A 9,873-nucleotide genomic window follows, 5' to 3' on the forward strand; every position below is an offset into this window, starting at 1 on the left:
GTATGGTGGCATGCACCTGTAATCCCAGCTGTTCAGGAGGCTGAGGCAGGAGAATCACTTGAACCCAGGAAGTGGAGGTTGTGGTGAGCCGAGATCTCACCATTGCACTTCAGCCTGTGTAACAAGAGTGAGACTCCATCTCAAAAAAAGAAAGAAAGAAAGAAAAAGAAAAAGGAAAAAAGAAACATTGCTGGGAAGCTAATGTAATCATTTAGAGATAAGAAGACACTGGCTTTTTAAGTTGCCAGAGTTCTTGAGTTGGTCCTTTCTCATCTGTGAGAACTGATGTTACTTTATCCTTTAAAGTTGCTATTTTTTAGATGGGGCATTTTGTTTCCGTGTTCCTTATTGTACTTAAGGGTTTGACTATAGTACAAGTTGGGTATAGTTAAATGACTTCATTTCAGAGGGCCAAAGCTCAACTCCTCACTCCTGGGATGCATGCTGTAACCCTGGGTGGCTGGAACTGGATCTGTGACTTTGTCTTCTGGTCTTTTGAGGTCAAGTCCCAGTTGGGCTGGAGGGGCCAATATGCTCCCAGACCACTGGCAACCGTAGTCCATCGGGAGTGGCAGAGGTGGTGGTGGGGAAGCTCTCCAGTGGGGGATGTAGGGATGGCAGAAACAGGAAGCACACTGTGGTTGAGGGATGGTGGGGGAATGTGGGGAAACACACCCTGATGGGAGGCTATCAGAAAAAGTGCTCCAGTGAGGACAGCAGGGACACTGCAGGGACACTGCAGGCAGGACATAGTCCACCAGGGGCACATAGACAGCTTTCTATTTTACAAAGTAATTTTCAGCACAATGATTTGTTTGATCCTGCTGCTACCCTTTGAATAGGCAGAACATGTGCCTTTTCATCATTTTACACATAAGAAAGCTGAATCTTTTCAAAGTTAAATTATATTTCAATGTCACTTTGTACAAAGTAGCAGATCAGTACTCAAAACTCAGACCTTGGACTCTGGGTCAGTGTTCCTTTTCTTCCTTGCCTTAACTCTGACAACACAGTGTGATTCTGGAGCAAATTCATAAAAGTGGTTTTCCTAAAAATTGTTTTAACTCATTACTGAATATCATATTTAAAAAGTGATAAAAAGCCACACAGTGTAACTTCCCCCCTAAGTGAGTGTGCAGCACATATTTATAAGCTCTTAGTACAATAATTTTATAACCAATCAACTGCTGAAACAGTAAATTTTTATGACCAGTGTCTCAGTTTGTGTTTTCCTCTTAAATATGGTAAAATACAGTTTTTGTGATACAATTTATCTGGTTCAGACACATTTAATAGAAGCATCAGCAGATGAGCAACAAAAGGAGAATTCATGAAATAAAATCACACTGACAGTAGAGTTAAATAAAAACACATGTTGGTTGTCTTTTATTTTTACTCATATGTATTGTGACACTCTAGACAAGCTTCCTGAGATTCTTTAAAGAGATCACAGCTAGGACTTTTTTAAAAGCTATATAGAATAGACATCAATCCTTAGCTCTGCATCATGTTAACACATTAGTTGAGTACGTTTCATGTAAGTGGCCCTGTGCTAGATATTATGAAAAGATAACAATATGAATAAGACTTAGTCTCTACCTCTAGCTTACAATCAAAGAAGGGTGACATACATATATGCAGCCTTACAGATTATGAAGGAATATATCAAGGCAAGGTAATGAGCTGCCCTACAAGGCAATGAATTTCCTCTCCCTGGAGGTGTTCAAGCGCAGGCTGGCCTTCCACTCAATGGCATTGTTATAACAGGGATTGATATGAGGCTACAGAGTGGCAGTGAATCATTTCTAAGAGCACTTCCAATTTTAATATAAGCCCTAAAATAATATAGTTTACAGTTAAAGCTATAAAATAAACTCCTTCTTAAAACATTCTCTTGCTGTTGCTTTAGTATTTTTGTTCCTGTTTATGATTTTCTTTATTCATTATTCATATGTGCTTCTGAAACACTTTTATTACTTCTTGAATGAAACATTTTCTGCAAGAGAAAAAGCTTGGCATGTCTTTTGTAATGGTAGTTTCATGCAAGATACATCATGTAGTTATTCCTAGAGAGTTTCTTTTGGTTTTTCATTAAACAACTCTCTAACATCTGATAAAACAGATTTCACCACCAGAATGCCCTGCAGTTAATGCTTATCACATTATTATTGTATACTGGCTCAAAATATTATATAAAAACTGAAACATGGTGTAATTAGTAGCTGAAAGCCTAACAAATGTAAAATAAATTTTAGGAAAATTAAAAATGCTATTTGGCAGTGATCAGCACCATATACAGCATATTAAATTAAATAAAATCCCAATATAATGACAATGTGTTTTTGGAAAGGTGAAGAAGTTAATTGTGTTATAAAAGGAATTTCCAAAAGAATACATCATCTATTTTACACTGAAACCTCAGTTTACTATGGCGGGAGGTCATATTACAGAACTTTGTAGATTAGCAGGTAATTGACAAAACATTCGGAAATAGTTTTCCTTAACTGTTGATTGTTGGAGCAGTATATATTATTATACTTAGCACTCTTTGTTGAATTTAATGAATTAAGGTAATCTTTGTTGGAAACCAAAGTTTTCATTACACATTTTTAATAAATATGAAATTTACTAAAAGATTTTTAATGTTAAGTTTGTTATGGTTGACATAAAACTGCTTGGCCATTTGGAGAAAATGATTTTTTTTAATTGTTTATGTTAAAAAATGAGAATTACTGATTATTATTCATCCTAACAATATTCATTCCTCAAATTAAGAATTTAATATATCTTGATTGTCAACTATGCTAACACATTGAAACTTTTATTAGTGTATACAAGTTAATTAAATTTTTTTCTGCACATCCATACGTTTTCTTTCTACTGAAATGTTATATTTTTCAACTTGTCCAGCAGAATTCTGAAGGACTAGAAAAACCCAGTAAAGACTGACAGATTTCACATAATGACTAACATCTATAAATTATTGCTCTCATATATAACCTCCTTGAAGAATGCATCATCTCTTTGATTAAAAAAAATACAAAAGTGATTGTTAAGATTTAAAAATATTAAAATACAAGTGAAAACATTGCCAGATATTCAGTAAGAAAGGGTGATGTCCTAGTCTGCTCAATCTGCCATAACAAAAAAATACCAAATATATTAAACAACAAAAAAAATTGATTTTCTTAGAGTTCTGGTCACTGATAAGCTCAAAGTCAAGGTTCTGGCCAACTCAACTCAGTTCCTAGTGAGGGATCCCTTCTAGGCTTGTAAACAACCCTTTGGCTGTGTCCTTACGTGGTAAAGAGAAAGAGTAAGCTCTCCAGTGTTTCTTCTTATATGGGCACTATTCCCTTACATTAAGTTATCATGAGTTTTGCTGTGATGTATATAGGAACAGTGAAAGATTGGGGATGAGTGCCAGGAAAATTAGTTGGGGTCAATATAAATTGCACTGGCTAAATAAAAACTTTTCAGGCCTGCTCTTACGGACTGAATGTTAGTGTTCTTCCAAAATTCATAGATTGAAACTCTAACCTCCAATGTGATGGCATTTAAGATGGGACCTTTGGGAAGTACTTAGGGTTAGGTGAAGCTCTGTTTAATGTAATCTGCTCAGACTCAGTCTGTTCCTGATACTGGTTAACAGGAATACTTGGTACTTCCAGTTGTCTGCAGATAAGGGAAAGACTAATACGAGATTGGAACAAAACTCAAAATGGTTCTTATATTTAAATTTTAATACATAGAACTATTTTAAAAGGCAAAGAATGATTACTTCAAAGAAATAAAAAATAAATCAAATAACCAGTAGACCAAAATGAGGAAGGATGATGCCAAAAATGAAGTTATTATTATGGTTCTACTCTTCAATATCGGCATATAATCTTTTGGCTGTTATCAAAGAAAACGCAAGTCAAGATAGCACAAACAATAAAGGAATTATGTTGGCCCACATAAGTAAAATGTTCTGAATTTCTTTATCTGCATTCAGAGAAAGCTTGCTTTGGCAGTTCACTTTTCCGACCCAAACCCTCTCCTTTCTCAGTTCTTCCTCCTTGATGTTCACTCCATAGCAACTTTCTGTCCTTGTGGTCTTACACCGTCTCACAGTCTCCCAAGCTTCTGTTCTTTCTCATTCATGTCTAGATTAGAGTAAATGCCTCTGCTATGGTTCTGTCCGAATCGTGAAAAAGCATCTTTTCCAGAAATTTCAGGAAATGTTACCTCTGAGTGCCTTGCTCACATTTAGAATGTAGGCCCTGAATCAATCACTATAGACAGAGGAAGAGATGTGGTAGATTATCTTTAGCTAATGAGGCCTTACTTCCATGGCTGAGGAGGCATCCAGTTTCCTCAGAATTATATGGGCTGCATGGGGAAATGGCAAAACCCCAATAAAAAGAAGAATATACTGTCATTAAGAGGAAAGGGGAATGGATGCTGGCTGCCCAACAGAAAACATATATAAAACTGTGTCAAACATTTCTACCTTCCCACTAATCATCCCTTTGTCTTTTAGGTAATTAATAGAAAAATCATTTGTGTCAAAATTAGAGTCCACAAAGCTACTAAGCCAATTCTCAGTTCTTCTATGAAAAGTCACATCATCAAATGTGTTTATTACAAGAAGTTGCCTTCTCCCTTTCTCCTGCCAATTTAGAGTTCCAACATTCATGGAAAATGACCCAAGAAGTCACTGAATACAATCCCTTTGATAATGTACTCTACTGTTTAATTCTTAAAAGTAATCTTAAATGGCTTTCTATCCAATAGTAGTATGAGATAATAATGCATACAGTCCCACCACTAATTAAATTATATTCTACAATTCTCTTACCTTTCTGAAGCAAACCACAAGCAAACCTCAAAAACATGAGGAACAAACAGTTCCTCAGTTTTGGCGTTCTCTGTTTTTCTAACTGGGCTCCTGAACTAATTAGTATGAATCCAAATAGAAGTCAGTGGGTAAGTAAAATATGTGAATAGATGAACAGGTATAAATTATTAACCTGGCATTAGAGTGTTTGTGACTTCAGGTTCTCTATGCAAAATCATACATAATAAGGCTTCCCTAATAGAGAAGAGGTTATTGCAAAGTTTGAGCTGTGCTGGATATTTGCCATTTGTTCCTCCAGATTCACTGCCTGCATTTCTGCACCCTGGCCTGTGTTCCAGTACCTAATCTGTATAGACTGAATCTATTCCTTTGCTCTTCTGATTCCTGGTTGGGTTTGGCCATTAAAAGCTAGCAGGAAATAAATAGGGAAGTAGAGAGTAATGTCAGAAATTCTTTCCCCAGCTCTCGCTCCTCTAATAATTCACCACGGGTCGGCTGCTCTTATTATACCATTCCGCTGCTCTTATTAAGAGGCCTTCCTCATAGAGCTCTTCTGGTTCCAGTAACTCTTCCTGTCTCTAGTTATAGGGGCTCCCTATTCTATTATTTTTTAGCAAAAAGTGGGACTGATCTAACTAAACTGGAAAGAAATATTAAGGAAAGTGAAAAATAAAGTGGAATCAGCAGGAGAAGACCAGTTAATAAAGCCCCGAAATCCAGAGAATTTTAGAGTTTGGTTAATAAGAAAAAATAAGTTAGAAAAATTTTATAAGTATAATCAGAGCATGTTGAAAGTAAGATTTAATTATATTCCTTTTGTTTGTTTGTTTGTTTGTTTGTTTGTTTTAGACAGAGTTTTGCTCTCCTTGCCCAGGCTGGAGTGCAGTGGTGCAATCTTGGCTCACTGGCTCACTGCAACCTCCCCCTACCGGGTTCAAGCAATTCTCCTGCCTTAGCTTCCCAAGTAGCTGGGTTTACAGGCATGCACCACCATGCCCAGCTAACTTTGCATTTTTAGTAGAGGTGGGGTTTCACCATGTTGGTCAGGCTGGTCTCGAACTCCTGACCTCAAGTTATCTGCCCGCCTTGGCCTCCCAAAGTACTGGGATTACAGGCATAAGCCAGCATGCCCAGCCTATTCCTTTTGTTTTTTACAGTAGAATGGTGATGAAAAGACTGAATGATTAAAAGAACATTTATAGAATCCTAAGGACATCTGGGCAAAAACTGATACAAGCCTGAGCCATAAGGTTGACAAACAAACAAACAAACAAAAAATCACAAGGGACACATGGAATCTCTTAATTATGGAGAATAAGAAACTTGAGGGGATGGGATTTGTAGGGTAATCATATAATTTATCCAAAGCAGAACACCTTTGGAAGTGATTTAAAAAAAATTTCCATTAATATTTAAGGTAAGAAAATAGGTATATTCCAGGATGGTTTCCACCAAACAGAGATGTATAGTCAGTTTTGAAATAAACTATTTTTAGATTATAAACCTGAATTCTTTAGAAATAGATTTCATTTGGTGCAAACAAGAAACTGAGCAATCAAGTTAAGTATGTGGGAGTTGGGGAGACAGATAAAAGGGCCATTTTTTGGACCTAAGATTGAAAATTCCCAGCTCAAATAGCATTTGATACTATAGGGCCAAACTAATGGTTAGTTGAGAACATGAGATAACAAATATAAATTGAAATCTTGTTAACATAAACAATGAATCTGCTCTACCAAGGAGATGATTTCTTTGGTAGAAATACTCTCCCTAACTATTTATGTCTGTGAATTATTTTCTCCACTGCAATCTAACATTCTTCTTATTTTAATAAGATAGATGGGCTGGGTGTTGTGGCTCAGGCCTATAATCCCAGCACTTTGGGAGGCCAAGGCAGGAGGATCACCTGAGGACAGGAATTCAAGACCAGCCTAGACAACATGGTAAAACCCTATCTCTACAAAAATACAAAAGTTAGCCGGGCATGTTGGTGGTGCACACCTGTAATCCCAGCTACTCTGGAGGCTGAGGCGGGAGAATTGCTTGAACCTGGGAGGCAGAGGTTGCAGTGAGCCAAGATTGCACAATTCCACTCTAGCCTGGGCGACAGAGCAAAAATCCATCTCAAAAATAAATAAATTAATTAATTAAATTAAATCATAAAAATAAATGAAAGAATTTTTCCTATGTATTAATAACACTTGGATAACCCAGATCAGTGTCTGACCTCTAATGAAGTGAGTGAACACCAGCAGTCTACTTATTCTCATGTTTTTAGCAATTGGTTTTATAGATATAAGTAATGTCTTTCCCATTCATTTTACTTTTTTAAAAGCAGGGGTCATTCCTTTATTTGCCATTAAAACCCACTTCCCTGTTCTGTATCCAACTGGCTTCCCACCCAATAAATGGGAAGTACATCCTGATAGATGATGTTCTTCCTTATCTGGCAAAAAATGTAGCTAGTGTTTGAAATGTTGCTAGGTGAAAAGCATGAGATATGGATTTCGAGGGTTGGGAATTTCCAAAATAAATAAAACATATTCCCTGACCTCACAGAGTTATAAATTGTTACGGTGACTTACCTGTGTGATTGTTTTGCCATAACACTTTATGACAGAAATAGAAATGTCACAAATGCTATAGAGTCTCTCCATCTCTCTCTTGCACTTTTTCCTTCCTTGTATTTAAGACATCTATTTTCAGAGCATGTCAATATTGAATATTCATTAATTTTCAAAGTCCTGGGTTTTTGCCAGTTTAGATTTAGTTGACGTTCCATTACCCTGTTGAACAGATTTCATGGCTCTCTAATCAAATTAGCTCACTTCTAAACACAAACATTTTTATAAGACACTTGCCCAAAGCAATTGCGACTTAGCTCCCATCTTATTTTTTAAATAAAAAATTGAACAGCGGGTTCTTAAGTTCAGCACATCGCCTGCTGTGCAAAGAGACCAGCACACATGAGTTGCAGCCAATCTTCCTGCAGCATTTCTCACACACACTATAGATCAGAGAGTTGTTACACCACTAATATTCAAAGCCCCCTGGATTTCAATTATACTTTATTTATTATCTTAGCTGCTCCACCATTTGCAATGCATAGTAATCTTCTACAAATTTGCTGCCTCCACCTTAATGGTTGTGAAGTATCTACTATGATGCATCTTGTCATTTAATATTAGGTTTACTATGCAAAACACAGCTAAATCTTGACAGGCCCCATAAAAACTCATCCTAAATGAACCATTATATTGTATGCTGTCAATGTAGACTAAAAAAAAAATACAGTGCCACTCCACAAAGCTTGCAGAAGCAGCAGAAAATAGTGAGTGATATTAGTTCCAAAAAGAGCCTACAACTACATATTATGTGCTTGAAGGGATTTATTGTGATTATAAACAACCAATCAGGATATTGGGTCAGTATAAGTGGGAAAATGACAACAATTAAAATTTAATTCAGTTTACAAAGTAGTTTTTGAATTCTTACAGAGGGTTACATTTTTAACAAGGTCTGGATTCTGCCCTCCACAAGTTCAGCAAATGGAGAGGGAGAAAAGAGGTGCCCACTTGACCATAAACAAGGCAAACTGTAACGCGGGGTGAAACAGACCCATAAATACCAGACTGTGGCATACCCAAGTAGTGGTAGTTAATTGCAGACCCCGGGGCTGTTGATAAGTGGTATGCTCATGATTCCTGAGGCCTGTTCGTCTTTTCAAGGGTTCCAAAATGCAGGGCTGTGAACCTAGTATATTGGAATCATAGAAAGCAGTAGGTTCTGGGGTACTTGGCACTTGACAAGGCGCTGCAGGCACAAAGGTGGTTTGCTATCTAGTCTGTGTCCAAATCTCCATGAGAATCATAAGTAAACAGTTTCACCTGCCCTGTTCAAGAGCTGCTAACATCCCAGATAATAGAAGGTATTTTAAGAAATGTGCTGGAGGAATCAGATGTTTAGCCAGTCATTGAAGCCGCAACTGTGCTGCTGTGACGTGCCAAATGTTAGAGATCCTGCCACCTCACAGTCATCATGATAGTATATTCTCTGTTCCTGACAATTCCCAGCTCAATAAAACTCATTCACTGGTCTCCTGTCCCTTAGTAAGCATGTTTGTGCCCAAGCTAACAGCTAGATCACTGAAGTGCAAGGGCCTCATTACTTCTTTGGCTCTGCCCCAACAAACATCTCATCTCCTCCAGATAATTCAGCATCCTAAACCATATAAAGGAGCTGGTTTAAAGTTATCGATACCAAAAATCATCTTTCTCTTTAGGGCATATAGATGATACATATCTTGTTACATTTACATATACTGGACTTAAAAGTAATGAGGCCATGTATCCTGTTTTCCCTAGAAAACAAACTTGAGGCTGGGCACAGTGGCTCACGCCTGTAATTCCAGCACTTTGGGTGACCAATGTGGGCAAATCACTTGAGGTCAGGAGTTTGAGACGAGCCTAGCCAACATAGTGAAACCCTGTCTCTACTAAAAATACAAAAACTAGCTGGGCATGGTGGCAGGTGTGTGTAAGCTCAGCTACTCGGGTGGCGGAAGGAGGAGAATCACTTGAACTCAGGAGGTGGACATTGCAGTGAGCCAAGATTGCACCACTACACTCCAGCCTGCGTGACAGAGTGAGACTCCATCTCAGTAAAAAAAAAAACAAAAACAAAATTGAACCCATAAAGTGTAACCCATGGAAATCTAATGATAGTCTTTTGTAGATAATGACATAGCCTTTAATGCCATACCTTAAAAAGTGAATTTTGGTTTTTTTTGACAAGTTCTGGCTCTACGGCCCAGGCGTGATCTCAGCTCACTGCAACCTCCGCCTCCAAGGCTTAACCTCAGCCTCCTGAGTAGCTGGAACTATAGGCACACACTACCGTGCACAGATAAATTTTTTATTTTTTGTAGAGATGGGGCTTTATCATGTTGCCAAGGCTGTTCTTGAACTCGTGAGCTCCAGTGATCCACCTGCCTCAGCCTCCCAAAGTGCTGAGATTACAGGCCTGAGTCA

Source organism: Cebus imitator, unplaced genomic scaffold (assembly GCF_001604975.1).
Source record: "Cebus imitator isolate Cc_AM_T3 unplaced genomic scaffold, Cebus_imitator-1.0 Scaffold65, whole genome shotgun sequence".
NCBI classification, from domain to species: Eukaryota; Metazoa; Chordata; class Mammalia; order Primates; family Cebidae; genus Cebus; species Cebus imitator.